Here is a 26578-nt window from a genome sequence, read left to right on the forward strand (position 1 = left end):
TTTGTACAATATAAACAAAGCCATTTTCTCATACCTTTGGGGTTTTGGTGATACAAAAACTATATTATTTATACACATAAACTGTGAAAGTAGAAGAAAAAGAGAAGCAGAAAATGGTCCCTAGCTGTTAAAGAATTACAAACATGAACATGACATGCTTATTGTAAGCGTAAGGAAATCAAACTAATTTTAAGACAGGTTTTCTGCAATTTGTTCCTTTAACTAACCAAGTGGTGTTTAAAAGGACTCCAAGAACCTCATTCATTCCAAAACACCTGAAGCCTTACTATGAGTGACAGGGAAACTTTGTCTCCGAAATAGACTTTATCCCAAATACCAGCCCCACCGTGGCTTGGTTTTCTCAATCAACAACAAGCACTCCTTACTGACTATACTCAAAACCTGGCATTGGTTTAATCTCCTTTATTACAACCACTCCAAAGTGATTATTTTTACCCTCATTTTCCAGATAAGGAAACTGAACCTAGGAACGTTAAGTGGTCGGTCCCAAGGCCACACATTTTAAGGGGTTTCCTATGGAGTCTGGAAACCTAGAAGGAACATGGAGGCCTTAATTTCCGAGGCTTCCTGGAGTATTCTTCACTTAGGTGCCCCAGGGCCTACTACAGTCTGGTATATTATATAGTGGTCGCTTAAAAGCCAGCCAAAAGAGTAAGAGAGCCGGCCGGGTATGGGCTTAGTTCTGGATAAAACCATCGACTAAAACTTGCCCCTGTGTCCCAAGGATCACACCCTCCCTAGTAGTACGAGCCTCGATGCCTTTTTCCCAGCCCAGGCAGTCAAGTCTGGGGCAAGTGGCAGGTATGGGCAAAAAGGAGCTAAAGTCTAGCGAGAGACTTTCACTTCCGGGACCCACCACAGCCCCGGCCACCAGAAACCCGAAAGGGGCCCGCGGTAACCACAAAAAAGCGGTCCAAGCCCAAGCTTCCCCCTCCCCAAAGCGTGCCTACGCCCCCACCCTTGCGTCAGCACGCCCCCGTGACGTCAGCCCGCCGCCGCTCCGCCATGGAAGGAAGGGGTCCGAAGGAGCTGGCAAGATGAAGCTCAGGGAACGTTAGTGGAAATCACGGCCAGCGTACCTGTGCTCTCCAGCCCTGGGTCGGCTAGGAGAGAGCGGGACGCAGGGGGAAGTGCAGTAGGTGAAAGCTAGAAAAGAAGTCAAAGGACGCGAGGTGGCAAGCAGGCGAATTCCTAGAACCGCTTGCGTGGAAGAGTGCCCATCCAGGTGCAACTGGACGAAAACGGAGCTAGTAACCATCAAGTAGCTTCTCTGGCAACGGCTGCCCCGCCCCTTCCGCCGAGCCGCAGCCGGCGCAGCCAATTGGCTGGGCTCGGGAAAGCAAGTGCCGGCGTCTGTTGCTATTGGTGGGAGTGAGGGAGGGGGGATGGGGAGAGGCGCTTTGTCATTCAGTTGCTGCCCTGGGTCAGATTTTCCCGCCCGCCGCCCAAACCTTTTGTTTTACGAAAAGGCAGCACTTGTGTGTAGTTACCAAAAATCTTAACTGAGTTCAACCTAGAAAGGGAAATAAGGCCGACTGGTTCCGAATTTTTCTGACACTCGGCCTGGAAGTGCTCTGCTTTTGCTTTTTTAAAGAGATTTGAAGAAGCCAAAGCAACCGCGACTATAAGAAACTTAGTTTTAAATTAAATATATGGTACTGCCGTTTAGCTGAGATCCTTCCCCAGGGCTCTTTTATTCTCCTGTTAAATGTGGGAGCCGGACCGTGATCTCCAAGGCGCCTTTCAGATCTCCGATCTCTGACCTACAGCCAACTGGTATGATTTATAAACTCCTGAAGAAGCAAGGCGAGATTTAAATTGAAAAGTAAAAACTCTCCACCTCAACTTAATGCTCATGTTAAGTATGACACACCATCATATGAAGTACACAAATAGAGCAACTATCAACTGAGCAATTTAACCATGACAAGGCATACCTCGTTATTGGTTTTACTGAAGAATCGTTTCCATTGATTCCAGCAAAGCTTTTTTTCCCCCAGTGCTGAACGTCCAGCAAAAAGTTAATGATAGTTAAAAGTTCATAACTGTTCCATATGTGCAAATGCTAAAAAGCACTGAGGACTGGATCCATCTCTTACTGATGGGTCATGATCTCTGTCAAGTCATCTACTCTAGTCTGGGCCAGTTTCCCATTCTTTAAAAAAAGGAGGTAGTTGGACATGTGGAATTGGGGCAAGGAACGTAATTTTGAGGGTCTTTCCAGCACTTACCTAGGATTCTAGCTAACCTTGCTAGCCTGTCATAATAAGAAAAATAATTGTACACAGAAGTTAGACTTCTTTTATTAAAAATACTTAATTAAATTGCATTGGTATTAGACGTGACCACCTTTATTAGCCATTCAAAGGGAGAAACATTCACAAAAATCTCAAGATGATTACATTAGACTCAAATTGACTATTTTAACCAAACTGTCCAGGTAAATATGGTATCCTTCATCCTCTAAATCTAATCTGTTCTAATCTAAATTTGAAATCTGTTGGATAGTGAATTTTGGGGTAGAAAGCTCCCTTATTTTATATAATTTAAATGGAAAAAAAATTTCATTCCAGCGCAACCTAAACTGCCAATCAATTTCCCCAAATATCATTAAATACCGACTACCTATGAAATAATCCATCAAGGATTTCTTCATAATTTAAAGTAGAGGCCAGCATACTTTCTCTGTAAAAGGCCACATAGTAAATATTTTAGGTTTTGTGAATTATACAGTCTCTGTCATACTTTACTCTGCCAATGATGCATAAAAGATGTCATTGGGGATATATAAATACATGGTTTCTCTGTGTTGCAGTAAAACTTTATTTACAAAAATAGATACCAGGATAGATTTGGCCCAAAGGACATTGTGTTCAGACCTCTAATATAAAGCATTTAAAACATCAAGTATGTCATAAACATTAAACTCATTAGTGTGTGCAGGATGCAACAATGCAATATTGGAGAAGTAATTTTGTTTTCCTTCCTCTTGGGAAGAAATATATAACGTAAAAATAGCAAATAGTGAAATATTAAAGATACTTGATAAATACAAATAAAACTTAGCAAAATAAAAAAGCCATTTAAAACACAGTTTGGTTGTGTAATAAATTATTTTCATAGGGTTTATCCTCCATTCTGAATCACATTCTTTCCAACACGTTTTGGCTTTCTTTTGCTATTTTAATGAACTTAGTGGTTTAAAATAACAACCATGTGGCAACAGCTGGTGTCTCTCATCCAGTTGCAACCAGACTGCTGCTGAGGCTGGAATATCCAAGATTATTTATGTTTGGTGACTTGGTGGGTTCAATTGGGAGGCTAAGGCCTCTTGTATTGTATCCCTGTGGCTCTGCATGTGGCCAACTTGAGCTTTTATTCATGGCAGGTGCATCCCAAGAGTGAGTGTCCTAGGCAACAAAGGAAGAAGCTGCAGATCTAAGGCCACACAAGTTACACAGAACCACTTCTGCTGCAGTTTTCTATCTAAAATATATCAGAGAACCAGCCAAAATACAAGGGAAAGAGTAAAAGATTCTGCCTCTTTTAGGACAGTGTCAAAGTCACATCAATGGAAAGAATTTACTGCACACGGCATCTAAGGTATGTGCTATTTCCTGATCATCAAGTTCTATCAGCACGGTATCCTAAATGTAGTAGACTAAAGTGATATCCATAAGTTGATGAAATGATCATGGTCCCTGTACACTAAAGTAGGACAGAGAACTAGAGAACTAACATAGCCCTTATGTAAGGCAATAAATTCTCTGACATTCTCTCACTTCCAGATAAAATCAAACAACTTCCTCTGTTCTGTGCATACTAGGATGAGTAAAAGACATTTGCCAGAGTGATACCTGCATGCTAGGTGTTAAAAATTGTGTTTATTCCGGGCACCTAGGTGGCTCAGTCAGTTAAGCGTCCAATTTGGCTTAGGTGATGATCTCATGGTTCATGAGTTCAAGGCCCGGGTCAAGCTCTGTGCTGACAGCTCAGAGCCTGGAGCCTGCTTCAGATTCTGTGTCTCACTTTCTCTCTCTGCCCCTCCCCTGCGTGCGCTCTCTCTCTCTCTCTCTCTCTCTTACAAATAAATATTGGGGCATCTGGGTGGCTCAGTCAGTTAAGCATCCAACTTCAGTTCAGGTCATGATCTTACAGTTTGTGGGTTCGAGCCCTGCGACCAGCTCTGTGCTGACAGCTCCAAACCTGGAGCCTGCTTCAGACTCTGTGTCTCCCTCTCTCTCTGCTTCTCTCTCTCTCTCTCTCTCAAAAATAAACATTAGAAAAAGAATTTAAAAAAATAAACATTAAAAAAATTAAAAAATAAAAAAGAAGTTGTGGTTAGTCACCTGATAAAAAGACTGCATATGGATCCACATTTTAGATGACCCATTCATCTTCTACCCAGACTGAATAGAAGGTTAAATGGGAATGTGGTGAGAATCACCACTCAAGCATCTTTAAAGTCTTTGATGGTGGCAATAATCACTAGAATTCCCCTAGAAATATGGTATGGATTTTGGTTTACTTTCTCGGTAGAAAAGGGCCATTCGAGGGCCTACTAATTGGCCTTCTGATTATAATAGCTATGAATGAAGAAGCAATGCCAAGATGTTGTAAATATGAAGTTCAGGTCTCTTTTCATCAGATCTAGCAATTTTTCATTTCAAGTATAGGGACACCATAATCAATCACCCACTGCTAAAGATCCCTCCTAGTCTAACAACTATGGTTACTGTTCTGGCCCTGCTTCCTATAATGGTAACCATAGCTATCTCATCCCTGATGGTTAAGTGCTCTCACTTGGCGTCTGCCACTTTGAGAGCCTATTATTTCCCTTAGGGAATTAGGGATCCTATTTAATTGCAGCGTGTCCTAACTTCATCCCTGGGCTCAGAGGACAGCAATATTTTCTCTCCCTTACAATATTTTCTCAATGCATTAGTGAAGAGAAGGTCCTCCAGGCCTTTTTAGGACACAATTGGCAATAGGTGACTGGGTCACACATGATAAATCCATTCCAATCATTCTATCTCCTTAAGTCTTCTAACTCAATCTTCTAAAATATATCATGAGATTTCTAGCATCTCAACTGGATTTAATGCAGGCCACCATTGGACCCACGTTTCAACCAACCAAGCAAACCTTTAACCACTCCCAGATGCTTAGGCAAGCATGGTGAATCCATGGTCTTTGGTAAGTATATCCATACTGATAATTTCGATCTCTTCGAAAATTAAATTCCTTCATCACTAGTCTAACACTCTTGAGATTCATTATCATATTCCATAGGTTTCTGCCAATATAAATAAGCAAAATCTTGCACATTTTTTTTGTATGAAAGACTTCTCCCAGGTCAGACTTTTTACTTGTGCCCTGGAATATATTGAGATCTAACTCTGTAGATCTATGGATCTAATAATACTGGCATCTAGTAGGTAGAGGTCAGGGATGCTGCTAAACATTCTACAATGCACAGAACAGCCCCTACAACAAAAACTTATTCAGTCCAAATGTTAACAGTGCTAACATTAATCAATCCTGCCCCCACATAGAGGCCACTAGCAACTTATGGCTACTGAACATTTAAAATGTGAGTAGTCTTGAGACATGTTGTAAGTGCAAAACATGATTTTGCATATGAAAAAAGAATAAAATATCTTCATTTTTATAATAATCATTTGTTGAAATGATAATATTTTGGGTATGTTGAGTTAAATAAGATATATTATTAAAATTTAAATTTTGTTCTTTTTTACAGCTTTTAAGTTTGCTACTAAAAAATTAAAAATTATGTATATGGCTCACATTGTATTTTTACTAGATGGTACTGGTCTAGAGATGTAAAGAAGTGATAGCAGTGAATTATGGGGAGAATCAGGTACTCTTCACAAGGTTAATTCCTCAGATGAAGTAATTTCTGAATTTTCAAAGAAGACAAGACCAGCTTTATAAGATAGAGAAGGAAGACTTCTTCAGACAGCAAAGAGCTCTTTAGGGTCTATCAAGGTGATAGAATTATCTAAGTACACTCTAACGGGTTATTACAATTCTCAAGATCCAACTTCTCAATCAGTGTCTTAATTTTTTACCTAAAAGACCTAGTGAGTCTGTTTATTCAACTTACCTTGGAGTTCAGTCTTTGACAGCATTAATAATTGATTCGGATGTGTCATTCTAGCAACCCATAGAGATATATTTCTAAGGAAATCATAGAAGCTCTCTGGACCTCTGAGCTTCTAACATTTTTAAGCATCTTAGTGCATTATAAACAGCAAAACCACCCCTCAATCTTTGTATTCTTCATTTCTGCCATTCCCATGAAAGACTTCCATCAGTAGCTACTTAATTCCCGAAGCCTACAGGCCACTTTTAAATTCATGTATAATTTAAATTCAATAAAGTGTGCAGATTAAGTGTTCAGAATATGAGTTTTGACAATTATACACACCCATGAAGCCACTACCTAAAACAAAATCTAGAACATTTACATGAACCCAGTAAGTTTATTTGCATTTCTTTCCAGTCCATTAACCAAAACTACCTTCACCCCCATCACACATGCATACTCTAAGACAACCACTTTCTAACTTCTGCCATTAGATGTTAATTTGCTCATTCTTGATTTTCATATACATGCAATCATACAATACATATTCCTTTGCATCTGCCTCCTTTCACTCAATATATATGTTTTTTTAGATTCATTTATGTTGTTGCCTATTTTGGTAGTTTGTTCTTTTTTATTACGAAGTAGTAGTATTCAGTTATCTGAATATATCACAATTTGTTTATCAACTCTGTTGACAGGTATTTAGTTATTTGCAGTTTGGGATTATCATGATTAAGGCTGCTATAGATATTCTTATGAAAGGTAGTTTATGAATATACACTTTCATTTTCTTATCTACAGTAGATAGATTTTCTTATCTTATCTACATTTTCTTATCTACCCAGCCAGTAGAATTGCTGGGTCATGTACCTTTACACATGTAACTTTACATACACATGTAACTTTACAAAAAACTTTACAAAAAAATGCTATATCTATCTCAAAAATCATTGTACCAGCAGTGTATGAGGGGTTCAAATGCTTTAATCCTTGCCAACATTTATTATAGCCACTTTTTCTGGTTAATTTTAGCTGTTCTAGTAGGTGTGAAGTGACATTCATTATACATTATTTGCATTTCCCTGATAACTAATGATGTTGAGCACCATTTTAATAGTTATGAACCATATGTATATGTTTTATGAAGTGTTATTTTCCCCAATTTTTTATTGGGCTGTCCTTTTATTATTGATTTGTAGGTGTTCTTTATGTTTTCTGAAACAAATCTTTCGTGAAATATATATGATAATATTTTCTCCCACTTTGTACCCTGACTATTCATTTTATTAATGATACCTTTTAGTGAGCAAAAATTTTCAATTTTGATACAATCTAATATATCAACATTTTTCCTTTTATATTTTTGTGCTTTACAACTCTATATTTGTGAATATATTATATTTTTTCTAGACCTTTTATGATTCTAAGCTTTTATATTTAAATGTATGATCCATTCTGCATCACTTTCTTATAAGGAATGAAGCAGGTGTCAAGGTTTACTTGATTTTATATAGATATCCAGTAGTTCTACCATGATTTATTTGAAAGCCTTTCTCTTCCACATTGAATTAACTTATTGCTTTTCCTGAAAATGATTAGACCATTCATGTGTGGGTCTACTTCTGGACCTTCCATCCTATCCATCCAGTAATGGATAATCAAAACATATGCCAACATCATATTCTCTTGACTACTGTGGTTTTATTTAAGTTTTACAATTAGGTTGACTTCATTTACCGTAAGGTAGGTTGTCCACAGGGTAAGTTAAACAAGGACTGAGCAAAGTCTTGGGGAACAAAAGGCATCACTTTTACTAAAGAGAAAGTGGGTGTCTTAGTTCAGGCAGCTATGACGAAAGAACTACTAACTGGGTGGCTTAAACAACAGAAGGCTATTGCTCATGGTTGTGGAGTCAGAGAAGTCCAAGATCAAGATGCCAGCCAATTCAATTCCTGGTGACCTCCTCCTGGTTTTCAAATGGATACCTTTTTGCTGTATGCTCACATATGAGAGAGGGAGGGAGAAAGCGAGAGAGAGAAAGAGAGAAAAAGAGTGCTCTCACGTCTCTTCTTGTAAGGGCACTACTCCCAAGAGAAAAGCTCCACCTTCATGACCTTAATTACCTCTCAGAGGCCCCACCTTCAAATATCATCACAATGGGGATACAAATTTGGGGAGAATATAAACATTTAGTCTATAGGAGTGGGCAACATATTACCTGTTGTTGAAAGAGGTCCTTACCAGAAACCACTGAGACAGGCAACTACTCCAGTTCTGCACTAACTAAGCCATTGTAGTTTGGGCTGGACATAAATGTGGGGTGAGGTTGATATGAGTTGTTATATTAACAGTGGCTACAGCAAGGGCTTTGAAAACAAACCAACCTGTATTAATGTTTTCTAGCTACAAGTCTTGGGCAAGTTACTTTACTTCTCTAAGCTGTGTTTTTCTTAAAAAAAAAAAAAAAAAAAAAAAGAATAGTTCTCCCTGATAGGATTGTTGTGATGATTGAGGTCATATTTGTAGAGCACATAGCCCTGTCTCATTAAATCATAGGTGTCCTATAGGTGGTAGATATTAGTAAACAATGGTTGTTTTAAGGTGTAAAGCACATGATATAAAACCAAGAATTCTATCTCTCTTTTTTTAAGACATTTTTTTAAAAAGAAGTTTTAGGTTCATAGCTAAATTGAAAGGAACACTCAAAGATATGATATATATATTACCTGTCCACACACATACATAACCTCCTCCATTATCAACATCTCTCACCAGATGGAAAATTTTTTACAATTGATGAAGCTAAATTGACACATCATTATCACCCAGAGTATATAGTTTACATTAGGATTCATTCTTGGTGTTGAATATTCTATGAGTTTGGACAAATGCATAATGACATTATAATGCATAATTACAGTATCATAAGAGTATTCTCACTGCCCTAAAAATTTCCTGTGCTCTGCCTTTTCATCTCTCCCTTCCTGCAAATCCTTAGCAACCACTGATCTTACTGTCTCCATAGTTTTGCCTTTTCCAGCATGTCCTATAATTGAAATCATACAGTATGTGTCCTTTTCATATAGGTTTCTTTTAGTTTGTAATATGCATTTAAATTTTCTCCATGTTTTTCATGGTTTGACATCTCATTCCATTGCCTGGATGCACCATAGTTTATTTTTTCATTTACCTACTGAAGAACATCCCAGTTGCTTCCAAGTTTTGGCAATTATGAATAAAGCTGCTATAAACATCCACATAGAGGTTTTAATGTAAACATATGTTTTCAATTCCTTTAGGTAAATACCAAGGAGTGAGACTGCTAGATCTGATTATCTCTTTTCATCCAGATATTTTCCACAGAGTTTGAGGCCTCAGACATGAGTCTTTTTAAAAAAACTGTAGTAGCATAAGTGAATCTACTTTTCCTTCTCAACTATAAATGATTCCTGTAATTACCATAATTTGCAAAAATCCAGGATGTTTGACTAGTTAAATAAGGACTTTCAAATTCAGCCCAAGTTGTAGCATATGTTCAATATTTACTATCACTATAACTATTTCATGTATGGAACATTTAATATATCATATAGACAATTTTTAAATCAAAATAACTTGTTTTAATATCATACAGAAAATAACATTGCTTATCCTTATATTGTAAGCTCAGTATTCTATCCTACAGACATTATCATTTCTTTGGCTGACTAAGGGAAAATGATGCATGAGTGCGAAATTTCCTTCTTAAAATATATTATTATTTGGCTCTGATTAGGTTTTAAAAGCTTTAAGAATAAATCTAAGCAATTTAGTTCTCATGGCATAAAGATGTTATGTGGTCATAGAGAGTAGAGACACTATTTTATTATTCTTGTATTGTTTGAAAATCTATGAATATAACTAAAAGTTTATTTAAGAATTAGTTAACTATTTAAAGAACACACATAATTGCATAGCAAAGGAGAGCATCAATAACAGAAAAATGCACCCTAGTGAATGAGAAAAGATATTTGTAAACGATATAGCCAATAAGGGGTTAGTATTCAAAATATTCAAAAAATTCAAATAATGTATAACTTGACACCAAAAACCAAACAATCTGATTTTAAAATGGGCAAAATAACGGACTAGACATATTTTTAAAGAAGACATATGGATGGCCAATAGACACATGAAGAAATGTTCAACACCACTAATCATCAGGGAAATGCAAATCAAAACCATGATGAGGTATCACCTCACACTAGTCAGAATGTCTAATATCAAAAGACAAGAAATAACAAGTGTTGGAAAGGATGTGGAAAAAAGAGAGCCCTCATACACTTTTGGTGGAAATGTAAATTGGTGCAACCACTGTGTAAAACATTACGGAAGTTTCTCAAAAAATTAAAAATGGAAACACCATATTATCCAGTAATTCTACTACTGGGCATTTACCCAGAGAAAATGAAAACACTAATTCAAAAAGAAACATGCATGCCTATATTTATTGTAGCATTCTTTGCAATTGCCAAGATATGGAAGCAGCCCAAATGTTCATCAATAGATGAAGGTACAAAGAAGGACACACACACACACACACACACACACACACACACACAGACACACACAAAATGGAATATCATACAGCCATAAAAATAATGAAATCTTGCCATTGGTGACAATATGGATGGACTTAGAGAGTATTATCTTAATGAAATAAGTCAGAGAAAGACAAATACCATATGATTTCACTTATGTGCAAAATCTAAAAAAACAAAACAAATAAACAAAGGCAAAACAGAATAAACTTGTGGTTGCCTGAGAGGTAGTGGGTGGGGGATCAGTGAAATAGGTAAAGGGGATAAAATGGTTCAAATTTTCAGTTATAAAATAAATAAGCCACAGGGATTAAAAGTACAGCATAGGGAATATAGTCAATAATATTATAATAATGTATGGTGACCGTTACAACACTTAGGAACGTTGAGTAACTTATAGAACTGTCAAATAAATATGTTGTACACCTGAAACTGACATAATATTGTATGTGAGTTATACTTCAACAATAAAACAGGAAAACAAAAACAAAAAAATAAACAACACTCTGAAAATGATGAACTCCTAGGTGTCAAATATGAAGAAAAACATTCATAAGGAAATAAAATGTGGTCCTTTGGAAACAGAAGATTAATAATGCAGGGATATGATATGAAATTGGCATAGTTAGCACATTTGGTCTAGTATACATTTTAAGAAAAACTTAAGAAAGCTGAAGGATTAGTCCTGTTGTTTGCTTTTTTAAAAATCGTTTTCTTTTAGGGGCGCCTGGGTGGCGCAGTCGGTTAAGCGTCCGGCTTCAGCCAGGTCGCGATCTCGCGGTCCGTGAGTTCCGGCCCCGCGTCAGGCTCTGGGCTGATGGCTCGGAGCCTGGAGCCTGTTTCCGATTCTGTGTCTCCCTCTCTCTCTGCCCCTCCCCCGTTCATGCTCTGTCTCTCTCTCTGTCCCAAAAATAAATAAAAAACGTTGAAAAAAAAAAAAATCGTTTTCTTTTAGACCCGTTTACTTTGGATGGGCTTTTGTCAGTAGGTCTTTTCCCCCTAGTTTATTGAAGTTCAGCGTGATCCTTTTGTATGGAAGAGAAAATTGCTTGGTCAAAATTCTACCTAGAAGATGAAAGTAATATTAATTTTTTATCAAAATATCATATAGTCCACATATTAAACCACTTATATACATGTTTCCAAACACTGATTGGCACTTTTTAGAAATATCAATGCTATTTTTTTAAGTGCCTTTATCAGTTGTAACAGTTTGGGTTGGAAGTAACAGAATACCTGACTAATGTTGGCTTAAAGAACCGGAGCGTTTGTTACCTCACACAATAAGATGTCTGGAGTTAGGCACTCTCCAGATTGGCACAGCTGTCACCAGTGTCATCAGAGACACAGGCTCTTTCTAAAACCTTTCCGCTCTACTACCCTTTACTTTTTGGTTGCCCTCTTCACCTTCTACCTAAGGGCCACAGAGTCTCCCTCAGCTAAGTGCCTTCTTTGGAAAGAAAGGTGGGATTTTCCTAGACATTTTTCATTTATTTCAGGGAAGAAAATATTATCTATAAATGATCTCAACATCACCATCTCCTTCTCCTCCACCTCCCTCCTGCTAGCAGACTAATCCTTAGATCACCGGCTTGAGTCGGGTCACAGAGTTGTGCCCCAATATGAGGGAGGCTTGGAAAAATGAGCCTCAGACATTTTTGACCTCCATCTTGGAAGACAGCTTCTGCCAGCAAGAAAGTGAAGGAGGCAAGCTATTGTCCAGGCAACTAATAGTGCCCATAAAGGTGCCACACACACCAGAGAAAGGCCATAAATTAATATAGTTTAATATTTATTTTCTTAAGTTTATCTGTTTTGAGAGAGAGAGAGCAAGAGAGAGAGCAGAGAAGAGGCAGAGAGAGAGAGGGAGAGAGAGAGAGTGAGAGAGAGAGAGAGAGAGAGAATCCTAAGCAGGCTCTGCACTATCAGCACAGAGCCCCATTCAGGGCTCGATCCCATGAACCATAAGATCACGACCTAAGCCAAAATCAAGAGTAGAGGCTTAACCAAGTGAGCCAACCAGGTGCCCCTGTATTAATATTTATTAAACTTTTATTGTGACCTAAATACAGTTTTAATCACTACATGTACTCTTTTTTTTAATGTTTATTTATTTTTGAGAGAGAGAGAAACAGAGCACGAGTGGGGTAGGGGCAGAGAGAGAGGGAGATACAATATCTGAAGCAGGCTGCAGACTCTCAGCTGTCAGCACAGAGCCTGACATGGGGCTCAAACTCGTGAACTGCAAGATCATAACCTGAGCTGAAATCAGAGGCTTAATTGACTGAGCCACTCAGGCGCCCCACTCCATGTACTATTTAAATTTTACAACAATTTTACAAATGTGGAAAGTGAGGCATGGCAATATTGAATAACTTACCTAAGGCCACACAGTCAGTAAAAGCCAGAGCTGGAATTTCAATCCAGTTAGTCTAATGTCAAAGCCAAACTCTTAACCATTTAATTGCTGTTTCCACATGATCATTGCAAACAGGATTAAAGGTGAATGCCAATAAAAATTTATGTAATTGAAAACAGAAGTGGCAGACATTTTTAACATATTCTTAGACTCTGGAATTTTACTATTTTACTATTTTGCTTTATCCCCTGCTTAGTAAGTAATTTACAAAGTATGACTCATTCCTATTATCTATATTATAACTCATCCAAGTGGAGATAAAACATGTATATGATATAATGACATTTAGGATAAATTATGACACTAAAAAATTCACTCCTTTATTCTTCATTGAAAAATACAAAATGCTTCCCAAAAAGTTTCTTTTAAAAATCTGTCACTTGCTCACAACCATTGCTTTTTTTTTTTTTTTTTAACGTTTATTTATTTTTTGAGACAGAGAGAGACAGAGCATGAATGGGGAGGGTCAGAGAGAGGGAGACACAGAATCTGAAACAGGCTCCGGGCTCTGAGCTGTCAGCACAGGGGCCCGACGCGGGGCTCGAAGTCACGGACCGCGAGATTATGACCTGAGCCGAAGTCGGCGCTCAACCGACTGAGCCACCCAGGCGCCCCCAACCATTGCTTTTAAAATACCCTCGGGGAGAGGGAGGTAAGATGGCAGAGCAGCCTGGAGACCCTGAGCTTGTCTTGTCTGTGAAACACAGTCAGCACCAAACCATTTTGCACACCTAGAAAACTGATCTGAGGATAAACACAATAATCTGCATAATTTGAGCTACAGAGCTCGGCATTTAGGCAGTTACGTGCTGTGGAGAGATGAACTGGGGGAGAGAAAAGCCACAGAGGGTAGGGAGCTGTTTTTGTGGATGGAGGACAGAGAAAGGGGAAGAATGCAACACATCGGGAGAATGCAAGAAAAACACTCCCCTAAAAGTAGCTGGAGTGAAAACACGCAGGGGACTGAATAAGAAATCTGTTCCCCAAAACCACTGACGGGAAGAAAGGAGAGGGTTTCAATACTACCAGGATTCAATAAACAGTGGAGTGCAGAATCTGAAGTTCTGGAGCTCAGTGCCTGGTGGTGCTCTGGTGAGGAAGTAGGATGAATCCCCAGAGCAGGCAGCAGGGTCCGTGTGCCACACGGAGAGAAGTGGTTCCCCTGCTTAGAGAGAGTTTGGTAGAGGCCATACGGCCTCCCCACAGGCAAAGGTCACAGTGGACCTGGAGAGCAGCCACGTTTGCTGGTATTGGGACAAAGACAGCAGAGTGCAGTGAAACCTGGCACTGGCTATGTTGTGATTTGCCATAATCTCTGACCCTCTGCCACTGTGCGATTGCGCAAGCGTTTTCTGGGGCAAGCCAGCACCCAGACATTGCTCAGCGAGACCCTCCCCCAGAGACTCGAGGCTGGACCAAGCCACAGGGGTCCCTGAAATGCAAGATTTTGAAACATAACCCCATCTGAAATAAAACTCTGGAGGGAGGTGCTGCCTGGTAGGTGGGACGGCTTAGACATGAACAGGGCAGAGGCCAGGGGTGGACAGAGGGCTGAAACAAAGGAGAGGTGCTTGATAGTGGGTCGGTGAGAGCAGAAGCTCCTGTGCCAGAGACTAGGGACCTAAGTGAAGCCATTTCCACCTCTCCCACGCATGCGCATATGTGCCACCTTGATTCACCCCACTAAGCTAAGCAGCGCCCCATAGTGGAGAACGGAGCCATTACACCAAGCCCTACTCAACTGTGCCCTCCAAGCACATTCCGCAAGACCAGCACAAGTCCCTCCACCTGCTTAGTGTATGGACTATAGAGGGCTCCATAGTCTCAGTTCTAGGGGAAATGATGTAACTTCATTTGGTTTTTATTTGGTTTGCTGGTTCATTTATTAGTCTGGGGTTTTTTTGGTTTGTTTTTTTGTTTCTGCTTTTGTTTAAGTTGGTTTTTTTTTTCCTTTCTTGGATACAGAAAGAAAATTTTATTTTTGTTTTTTAATTTTAATTTTATTTTTATTAATTTTTTACTTTATTTTTAATGTTTTATTTTTTATTCTATTTAATTTTCTTTATTTCATTTTATTCTATTTTATTTTATAATTTTTAAATTTTTTTAACATTTTCTTACCTTTTTTCTTTTCTTTCCCTTTTTTCTCTATCCTATCAAGCTTCTTGCAACGAGCAGACCAAAACACGCCTAGAATCTAGCTTCCTTTATTTGAGTTTTTGTTTTGTTTTTAATTTTTTAATTTTAATTTTTTTCCTCCAAAATGACAAACTGAAGCAATTCACCCCAAAAGAAAGAACAGGAAGAAAAGACAGCCAGGGGCTTAATCAATACAGATACAAGCAAGATGTCTGAACTAGAATGTAGAGCCATAATATTAAGAATACTAGCTGGGGTTGAAAAAAGCACAGAATCCTCTTCTGTGGAGATAAAAGTAAAAATCTAGCCAGGACAAAATTAAAAATGCTATAACCGGGGCGCCTGGATGGCTCAGTCGGTTAAGCGGCCGACTTAGGCTCAGGTCATGATCTCACAGTCTGTGAGTTCGAGCCCGCATCAGGCTCTGTGCTGACAGCTCAGAGCCTGGAGCCTGTTTCAGATTCTGTGTCTCCCTCTCTCTCTGCCCCTCCCCTGTTCATACTCTGTCTCTCTCTGTCTCAAAAATAAATAAACGTTAAAAAAAATTAAAAAAAAATGCTATAACCAAGATGCAGTTTCAAGTGGATGCCATGACAGCGAGGATGGATAAAGCAGAGCAGACAATTGGCAATATAGAAGATAAAATTATGGAGAATAATAAAGCAGGAAAAAAGAGGGAAACAAGGCAAAAGAGTGCGATACAAGACTTAGAGAACTCAGTGACTTATTAAAAAGGAATAACATCCAAATCATAGGAGTCCCAGAATATGAAGAAAGAGAAAAAGGGCAGAAGGTTTATGTGAGCAAATTATAGCAGAAAACTTTCCTAATCTGGGGAAGGACGCAGACATCAAAATCCAAGAAGCAGAGAGAGCTCCCATTAGATTCAACAAAACCAACCATCACCAAGGCATATCATAGTCAAATTCACAAAATACACAGACAAGGAAAGAATTACGAAAGCAACCAGGGGAAAAAAAAGTCCTTAACCTATAAGGATTACATTCGCAGCAGACAGAAACTTTGCAGGCCAGAAAGGAGTGGCAGTATATATTCAACGTGCTGAATCAGAAAAATATGCAGCAAGTATTCTTCATCCAGCAAGGCTATCATTCAAAATAGAAAAAGAGGGCCACCTGCATGGCTCAGTTGATTAAGCGTCCAACTTAAGCTGAGGTCATGATCTTGTGGTTTGTGAGTTTGAGCCTCATATTGGGCTCTGCCCTGACAGTTCAGAGCTTGGAGGCTGCTTCGTATTCTGTATTTCTGTCTCTTTCTGCTCCTCCCCCACTCGTATTGTCTCTCTCTCTCTCTCTTTCTCTCTCTCTCTCAAATAAGAAAAAATTAAAAAAATTAAAAAAAAATAGAAGGAGAGATAGAGTTTCCCAGACAAACAAAAACTAAAGGAGTTCATGACCACTAAACCAGCCCTACAAGAAATTCTAAGGGGGACTCTTTGAGTGGAGAAAAGATGAAATAAAACAAAAAAGACCAAAAGCAACAAAGACTAGAAAGGACAAGAGAATATCACCAGCAACAACTCTACAGGCAACACAGTGGCACTAAATTCATATCTTTCAGTACTGACTCTAAATGTCAATGGACTAAACACTGCAGTATCAGAACAGATTAGAAAACAAGACCCATCTATATGCTGCTTACAAGAGACCATTTTAGACTAAAGACACCTGTAGATTGAAAGTAAAAGGATGGAGGGGCATGTGGGTGGCTCAGTCGGTTGAGCATCCGACTTCAGCTAAGGTCATGATCTCGCGGTTTGTGAGTTCGAGCCCCGCATCGGGCTCTGTGCTGACAGCTCAGAGCCTGGAGCCTGCTTCAGATTCTGTGTCTCCCTCTCTCTCTGCCCATCCCCTGCTTGTGCTCTGTCTCTCAAAAGTAAATAAATAAATGTAAAAAAAAAACCTTAAAAATAAAAAATAGAAAGTAACGGAATGGAGAACAATCTATCATGCTAATAGTCATCAAAAGAAAGCTGGAGTAGCTGTACTTATATCAGACAAACTATATTTTAAAATAAAGACTGTAACAAGAGATGAAGAGCATTATATCATAATTAAGTGTCTATCCACCAAGAAGCTCTAACAATTATAAATATTTATGCCCCAAACATGAGAGTATACAATTATATAAATAAGTTCATCACAAACATACAGAAACTCATTGATAATAACACCATAAGAGTAGTGGACTTCAACACTCCACTTACAGAAATGGACAGATCATCTAAGCAGAAAATCAACAAGGAAATAATGGCTTTGAATGACACACTGGACTAGATGGACTAAACAGATATATTCAGAACATTTCATCCTAAAGCACAGTACACATTCTTCACAAGTGCACATGGAACATTCTCCAGAATAGATCACATGCTGGGACACAAATCAGCCCTCAACAAGTACAAAAAGATTGAGATCATGGTTTGCATATCTTCACACCACAATGCTATGAAACTCAAAATCAACCACAAGAAAAAATTTGGAAACACCATGAATACTTGGAGACTAAAGAACACCCTATTAAAGAATGAATGGGTTAACCAAGAAATTAAAGAGGAAATTAAAAAGAACATGGAAACCAATGAAAATGAAAACATGACAATCCAAAACCTCTGGGATGAAGCAAAGGCAATCATAAGAGGGAAGTAAATAGCAATCCAGGCTTTCCTAAAGAAGGAAGAAAGGTCTCAAATATACAACCTGAACTTACCCTAAAAGAGCTGGGGAAAATAAAACCTAAAACTAAAACTAAAACTAAAGCCAAAAACTAGCAGAAGAAGGTAAATAATAAGATTAGGACAGAAATCGATGATATCGAAATCAAACAGTAGAACAGATCAATGAAACCAGGAGCTGACTCTTTGAAAGAATTAACAAAATTGATAAACCCCTAGCCAGATTGATCAAAAAGAAAAGGACCCAAATAAATAAAATCAAGAATGAAAGAGGAGAGATCACAACCAATACCGCAGAAATGCAAACAATAATAAGAGAATATTATGAGCAATTATATGCCAACAAATTGTGCAATCTGGAATAAATGGTCAAATTCCAAGAAACACATAAACTACTAAAACTGAAACAGGAAGAAATATGAAATTTGAACAGACCCATAGCCAGTGAAGAAATTGAATCAGTAATCAAAAATCTCCCAACAGGAGCCCAGGGCCAGATGGCTCTCCAGGGGGAATTATACCAAACATTTAAAGAAGAGTTAACACCTATTCTTTTGAAGATGATCCAAAAAATAGAAGTAGAAGGAAAACTTCCAAACTCATTTTCCAAGGTTAGCATTATCTTGATTCCAAAACCAGGCAAAGACCCTACTAAAGAGGACAACTACAGACCAATTTCACTGGTGAACATGGATGCAAAAATTCTCGACAAGATACTAGCAAACCGGACCCAACAATACATTAAAAGAATTATTCACCATGATCAAGTAGGATTTATTCCTGGGATGCAGGGCTGGTTCAATATCTGCAAATCAATCAATGTGATACATCACATTACTAAAAGAAAGGATAAGAACCACATGATCCTCTCGGTAGATGCAGAGAAAGCACTTGACAAAACACAGCATCTTTTCTTGTTAAAAATCCTCAAGAAAGTAGGGATAGAAGGATCATACCTTAAGATCATAAAAGCCATCTTTCATAAAAGATATGATAGAGAAAAGATATGAAAGATCCACCGCTAATATCATCCTCAATAGGGAAAAATTGAGAGCTTTCCCCCTAAGGTCAGGAACATGACAAGTATGTCCACTCTCACCACTGTTTTTCAACATAGTGTTGGAAGTCCTAGCCTCAGCAATCAGACAACACAAAGAAATAAAAGGCATCCAAATCAGCCAGGAGGAAGTCAAACTTTCACTCTTCACAGATGACATGATACTCTATGTGGAAAACCCAAAAGGCTCCACCAAAAAAGTGCTAGAATTGATCCATGAATTCAGCAAAGTCACAGGATATAAAATCAATATATAGAAATCAGTTGCATTTCTATACACCAGTACTGAAGCAGGAGAAAGAGAAATCAAGGAACTGATCCCATTTACAATTGCACCAAAACCCACAAAATACCTAGGAATAAACCTAACTAAAGAGATGAAAAATCTATGTACTTGTAAACTATCGGAAGCTTATGAAAGAAACTGAAGAAGACACAAAGAAATGGAAAAATATTCCATGCTCATGGATTGGAAGAATAAATATTGTTAAAATGTCGATACTACCCAAAACAATCTACATATTCAATGCAATCCCTACCAAAATAACACCAGCAGTATTCACAGAGCTAGAACAAATAATCCTAAAATGTGTATGGAATCAGAAAAGACCCTGAATAGTCAAAGAAATCCTGAAAAAGAAAACCAAAGCGGAAGGCATCACAATTCTGGACTTCAAGCTGTATTACAAAGCTGTAATCATCAAGACAGTATGGTACTGGCACAAAAACAGACACAGAGATCAGTGGAACAGCATAGAGAATCCAGAAATGGACCCACAAACATACGGCCAACCAATCTTTGACAAAGAAGGAAAGATTATCTAATGGAATAAAGACACTCTCTTCAGTAAATGATGTTGGGAAAACTGGATAGCCACATGCAGAAGAATGAACTTAGACCACTTTCTTCACCATACATGAAAATAAACTCAAAATGGATGAAAGACCTAAATGTAAGACAGGAAGCCATCAAAATCTTAGAAGAGAAAACAGGCAACAATTTCTTTGACTTTGGCCACAGCAACTTCTTTCTTGACATGTCTCCAGAGGCAAGGGGAACGAAAACAAAAATGAACTATTGGGACTTCATCAAGATAAAAAGCTTCTGCACTGCAGAGGAAACTATCAGCAAAACTAAAAGGCAATCGACGGAATGGGAAAAGATATTTGCAAATGACACATTAGATAAAGGGTTAGTATCCAAAATCTATACAGAATTTATCAAACTTAAGACCCATGAGACAAATAATCCAGTGAAGAAATGGGCAAAAGACACAAACAGACATTTTTCCAAAGAAGACATCCAGATGGCTAACAGACACATGACAAAATGCTCAAAATCACTCATCATCAGGGAAATGCAAATCAAAACCACACTGAGATATCTATCACTTCACACCTGTCAGAATGGCTAAAATTAACAACTCAGGCAACAACAGATGTTGGCGAGGACATGGAGAAAGGAACCCTTTTGCACCGCTGGTGGGAGTATAAACCGGTGCAGACACTCTTGAAAACAGTACAGAGTTTCCTCAAAAAATTAAAAACAGAACTACCCTATGACCCAGCAATTGCACTACTAGGTATTTGCCCAAGGGATACAGGTGTGCTGTTTCAAAAGGGCACATGCACCCCAATGTTTATAGCGGCACTATCAACAATAGCCAAAGTATGGAAAGAGCCCAATTTCCATCAACTGATGAATGGATAAAGAAGACGTACACGTATACACACATATACATACAACGGAATATTACTCAGCAAACAAGAAGAATGAAACCTTGCCATTTGCAACAATGTGGATGAAACTAGAGTGTATTATGCTAAGTGAAATAAGACAAATATATGATTTCACTCAGATGTGGAATTTAATATACAAAACAGATGAATATAAGGAAAGGGAACCAAAATAATAAAAAACAGGGAGACAAACCATAAGAGACTCTTAAATACAGAGAACACCCTTACTGGAAGGGTATTGGGCTAAATGGGGAAGTGGCATTAAGGAGGACCCTTATTAGGATGAGCACTGGGTGTTATATGTAAGTGATGAATCACTAAATTCTTTTCCTGAAATCGTTATTACACTATATTGTAACTAACTTGGATTTAAATTTAAAATAAAATAAAATACTGTTAATATTTTTATATTGTGAACATCTGATCTTAGCTAAAATGTATCATCCATTGTACATTTTTAGTTTGTAAGATGACTCTATTTCTAGTAACCAATTATATTAAATTTATGTTTAATTATATTAAGGAACTGATAGATTTTTCCTTTTTCCTAGTTACGTGCCTCTAAAGAGACCCTACTCAAAAAAATTCCTATTACTTTCTAATGGAGAAAAAAAATAAAAACAGCTGTGTAGTGAAAGACATACACTGTACTAACCACGTTTTTAAGTTTCTCCCTATTTTTTTTTTTTTTGTAGGAGAATAGAAAAAAGCAGAAGAGAAAATACTCATATGGGAGACACAAAAAGAATTGATGAGTAGTAACCGAAAAGAAAGGAAATCCAAGATGCTCTCAGTTTAAGCAGAGCATTTATTGGAATTTTCAAGCAAGTCACAGTCAAATGTGGAGGTTATTCAAGAAAACTGGGATCAAAGTAAGGGGCTAGGTACTGCAGATAGGGGAAGAGCTCGGAGACCATAGCTATGCCCAAGCTAGTCAAATGGAACATAGCAACTTTAGGGAATAGAAGTGACATATCACAAGAAAAAGAATGTTAGCAGAATAAATACTTTAACATCTAATTTAGAGGAGAAGAAATAGAAATGAGTTGAAGTGGCTTTTGAAGCCATTCAGGATGATCAGTGACTAAGCCAGAAGAGTCTTTAAAAACCCTCCTTGGCCAGAATCCCTCCTGGGCACTATATAACCTTCTGAGGTTGAAAGGGATCCCTTCTAGCCCTCCCAGGCTGCCTGGTTTCTAAGTGGTGCTAAGGACTCTGAGGGGCAGGGCATTGGCTCTGCATGAGACCAGGCAGGGGTTTTGTGGGTGGTGGTTAGTTAGTTGTTAGCTTTTGCTGTTGAAAGTAAGGAAAATAGAGAAAGGAGGAGAGATTAGATCCCTTGGGATAGAAAGAGACGGAGGCGAATGGGGGGCCAAGGGCACTCCACATTTGTGGAAAATTACTTAAGGAATGCCGATGCCCTCAGTGATTGGGAAGTGTTTTATTTTATTTTTCTGTGACATAAATACCTCTCTAGGTCCACCTATAAACTAATAAAGTCTCAATTGTTCACCACCTATGTACATGTTTCTTTGGAAAACTCAAAACATTATATTTGGAACAAAATAGCAAAGCACAGTGACAGCTCCTGTGGCTCCAGGAAACAGGAATTTTAAGAAGTTGTGGAAATCTAGGAGGGGGACCTGTCGTCCTCAGGTATTGAATTGACATGGATAAAAACCAATTACCCATAAGTCTCTGAGGAACAGGGGACCCCAGCTGACAACAGCAGATAATTAAATTAATAATAACTGTATCTACCACTTACCAAACACCTATGGACAAAGCATCAAGAACCACAGCTTTATGTTATAAACTTGGACTATATTTTTTATTTAATTCGACTATAGATAAACTCATATCATTTTCATGTCATTTCTCCTCATTTTATCTCTTCTGTTGTCAGTCAGCATTATGTGAGGCATTTCTGGGCAAAGTATTCTTTGATTCCTCTCTTAATAATCCTACAAACTGAACGACTTTTATTTCACCTTAACAGCAAAAAGGATTCCCTGTAGAGAAGAAAGGAAACTCCTAGAAAGCTGAAGGAAGGCTAAAGAACGACAACCAAGACCATTGTCTGAGGTCCGTCCACTCCATTGCCTCACATGTGGTCAGCGATAAACCCCTCACTGGCCCCTGCTACCACCCTTGGCCTCCTCACAGAACGGAAATCTGGAAGGAAGATTGTGTCACTGGTCCACATCCATCACTGATGGCCCATTTCACAGGTAAACTCCAGTCTTTCCCATGAGCTGCCAGCCTATGTGGTATGTGCACTGGACCCGGCCTCCGTGTCACAGCCCCTCCAAGCTCAGGGCTCCGTTCATGGCCTCTTGTGCCTGGCTCCACTCCAGGCAGCTTCCAGCCCCAGGGGCTTCCCACTCGCCCTTCTCTTTGCCTGTGCCACTTCTCGCTCAGATATTTGCCTGTTTCCTTCCTCACTCCCGATAATCTTATCTGTGAGGCCTCCTGCTCCACCTGATACGAAACAGCAGATTTCAACTTCTACCCTCTCATTTTTTCCTCCCCTTACCTGATTTCTTATTTTCCATAACACTTTCACTAGATATCCCATCACATTTGTGGGTTGTCTCTCTCCCTTTTCCATTAGGACAGAACGTAAACTCTATTTTGTTCACACACATCCAGCAGTTAGAATGGTTCCTGGCACCTAAAACATGATTTTATGTTTTTAGCACCTTTATTGAGGTGTATTTGACACAATTTTGTTTTTGAATGAATAACTGACTGAGGGAGGAGAAATAACAGTGAAGGAAACAGTCCCCTGTTTAAATAAGGTACATCCTTGGCAATTACTTGTTTGAAACTACATTTTGGAGATCGTTGAAACAATCTTATCATGGCTCATATAATGATCAATAAGAAAATAGACTAAATTTGAGGCAGGGGCTCTAATCATAGAAAGGTGATTGTGACTTTCAAGAATCTAAATTCTGTGCTGTTGGTTTATTTTTAAACTTTAACTCTGTACTCTATAGCTGTTTCTTTACAAAGAATATTTAAACAATGGTGTCACCATAAAAAATGCATAATTAATGCAATGTTTTTCTCCTGAGGTCTGAAGAAAGCACAGGCTTTTCCCATAAGAAAGTAAAAAATATTTTTAAAGACTACATAGACTGCTACAATCACAAAGCAAATCCTTGGATATCCCCCAAGAGCTTTTCTGAGGCCAGCTACTCCAGGTGTGGCCCAAGGACCAGCAGCCTCAGTATCATCTGGGAGGTGGCCTCACCTTGCAGAATGTTGGTCTCACCTTGACCTACAGAGTCGGAATTGAATTTGAACAGGTGATTGTTAGGTACATTAAAGTTTGAAAAGTACTACTCTGATAGCTTTTGGTGTACTCTGGGAGGGAGGTCTGTGCAGGTCGATTCTGTTTGCTGCAAGTTTTGTCTGGAGATTCAGAGCCCCAGGTAGCTGCCCCCTGAGAACAGAAGGGGGAGCCCTACTCCCCCAATTGCCAGATCTTTCAGCTGGTTGGAACTGTTCTTTGCAGGGCTGGTGGGGTGAAGTGGAGTAATAGAAACAGCAAAAGGAGAGGAAGGAAAACGCAAGGACGTGCTGCTCCATGGTGGGATTGGGGGCAGCAGGGGAATCCGGCAGAGCCTTGGAGCTTCACAGATGGACAGAATCAGAGCAGAAAGAAAACAGGACCGGAGGCTCGGGAAGAACTATGTAGCGTTTGTGCTTCTCATTTCATTTATTGTTCTCTGAGTCTCCATGTTTATGTTTCATCTCTTTAAACACTTTCCTTTACATGTCTGCTTTCTCTTTGTGTTCTTCCCTGGAAAATAATGATAATAATGAAGATAATATCTTATATCCACATGATGCCATATGCAATCTGGTACATAATACACATGAGTGTTTTATAGAAGGCGCTTTTGTGCCTATTTTGCAAATGAGAAATATTCCATACCCTTTTCTCCATGTTTTTTTTAACTGAGTTATCAGTAAAAGTAGTTGCTGTTTCCCATTCATTTTGGCAAATTTTAGTGGTGGTTTTTTTTCATGCACAAACTCATCTGCAGAGTTCTTGTCACAGTGAGGGTGGGGAGGAGGCTTAATAGCAAAAGTCTGGGGGTGAAAGACCACATAGGGAGAATGAAAACAATGAGAAGTATAAGAGTCTCATGCTCTGACATGGTGGTAACTCAACAAAACACAAATGACTTCCCAGACCCTATCTGTACCATCCACTTCACTCCTTTACTTGAAAATGAGTCTAAGTTTGAAGAAAATGGGATAAGGGAGGTATGAAACGTGCCATCCGAGTCGCTAGCAAACTATGTTTTATTCAAAGTCTTACTTCTCTTTTGATTTATTGCACGAATGTTGCAAAACCAAAGTGGTCCATAAGCTTTGTAGCCCTGCCACATAGTGAACTTTCCTGCTTTAAATGCAATTGCTAAAGAGTTGAAACAAAAGCCTGAGAGGAAATAATCCAAAACTTCCTTGGACTCCTCACGATGCCAGATGTCCTGACTTCTCTGACACCAATTGGATGTTCTAGTCACTTTGACTGTGGGTCTCTACCTGCAGACTCCATGAAAATGGATAGAGAGGCCTTCCAGGGCCAGGATGAACTGCAAATTCAGACAACGAACAAAGATGTGCTTTAGATTCTTCAGTTACTGAAAGTGAATAACTCTTATTTTCTTGAAAGCAGATAAAAGCAGAGCAGGTTCTTAGAATTTATTTATAGCTTGAAATAAATGTCTGAACCTTGTATTCCCACTTTTCTTCACTTTAGGTATATTTCATTTTTCAGAAATCATAAAATCTATAGACATGTGAAATCAATATTTCTTGGATGCAAGGATAAATTGTGGGGTTTTTTTTTTGTTGCTGACAAAGTCACACTTTATCAGAAGTGGACACTCCGCTCAGGAATGACGTTTAAGTCATTTAGACGTTTAAGATGTTCAGAAGACAGTTTTTGAGAGCTTTTTACTTTTGTTTCCTGTGCGGTCAGCCTGGTCAGAGCAGAAGGCGGTAAGAAGAGACCTTTAGTTGGCCTGGCCCCAGGTCTAGTTGCTGACAGCAAAAGGGTGTCGAGAGTACGATGGAACAGAAGTGGGGGAAAGGCCTTCAAGAGTGAATGTGACACTCTGACATGGTCAGAGAATGGGTCAATGACTGGGAATCTTGTAGGGTCAGATGATGAAAGTAGATGCCAGTCGAGTGGCCAGACCTGGTAATCAGGTTCCAAAAGCAATGGAGCAAAAAACAGGTAGACAAGAATGGATGTCATATCTAGGCCCTCAACCTAGGAAGAGCAAAGCCTGAGTGTCCTTGTTCAGGTGAACTGGACAAGACCGTTCACATACGGCTGTTCTTTATAAAGCTACCCACAGTCGCTAGCCAGCATTCCACCTCACATGCTGTGGCAGCTATTGTAGCTGTTGTTAAGGACAGACAGAGAGAGAGAGCCCTCACTGGTACCCTCAGCCAGAGAACAATTCACACAAGTGTGGACAGTGGCGAGAAGAAACTCTTATCTGATTGTTGGTGGAAAGCTACTCTTAGTATGGCTTACGATTTTAATTTTTGAGCATATTGGGTTTTTTTGTTTTAGTTTTTTTGTGTGTGTTTGTTTATTTTTAAGAGTGAGAGAGACACAGTGTGAGCAGGGGAGGGGCAGAGAGGGAGGGTGACACAGAATCCAAAGCAGGCTCCAGGCTCTGAGCTGTCAGCACAGACTCGGGGCTCGAACTCACAGACCGTGAGATCATGACCTCAGTCAAAGTTGGACGGTTCACCAACTGAGCCACCCAGGTTCCCCGAG

At 38.9% G+C, this 26578-nt stretch overlaps 2 protein-coding genes across 17 annotated transcripts in view; one reads left to right on the top strand and one right to left on the bottom strand.

The window, feature by feature from the left end:
• ODF2L (outer dense fiber of sperm tails 2 like) overlaps positions 1 to 1183 on the bottom strand; it is a 36559-nt gene extending 35376 nt beyond the window's left edge. For all 4 annotated transcript variants that reach the window (XM_042952489.1, XM_042952487.1, XM_042952488.1 and 1 more), the window contains exon 1: positions 1101 to 1183. The gene's annotated coding sequence lies outside the window, so the exon portion shown is untranslated. The remainder of the gene's footprint in view (positions 1 to 1100) is intronic.
• The window catches only part of CLCA2 (chloride channel accessory 2), a 64710-nt gene continuing 39152 nt past the window's right edge, over positions 1021 to 26578 (top strand). For 7 of the 13 annotated variants that reach the window (XM_042952477.1, XM_042952471.1, XM_042952478.1 and 4 more), the window contains exons 1-5: positions 1021 to 1246; positions 3410 to 3624; positions 21459 to 21635; positions 22763 to 22994; positions 23844 to 24077. The gene's annotated coding sequence lies outside the window, so the exon portion shown is untranslated. Of the gene's footprint in view, positions 1247 to 1398; positions 1798 to 3409; positions 3625 to 5128; positions 5218 to 21458; positions 21636 to 22762; positions 22995 to 23843; positions 24078 to 26578 lie in introns of those variants that run through there. The other 6 variants (XM_042952475.1, XM_042952482.1, XM_042952472.1 and 3 more) reach the window with 5 other exon arrangements.

This window comes from Panthera leo, chromosome C1 (genome assembly GCF_018350215.1).
Source record: "Panthera leo isolate Ple1 chromosome C1, P.leo_Ple1_pat1.1, whole genome shotgun sequence".
NCBI classification, from domain to species: domain Eukaryota; kingdom Metazoa; phylum Chordata; class Mammalia; order Carnivora; family Felidae; genus Panthera; species Panthera leo.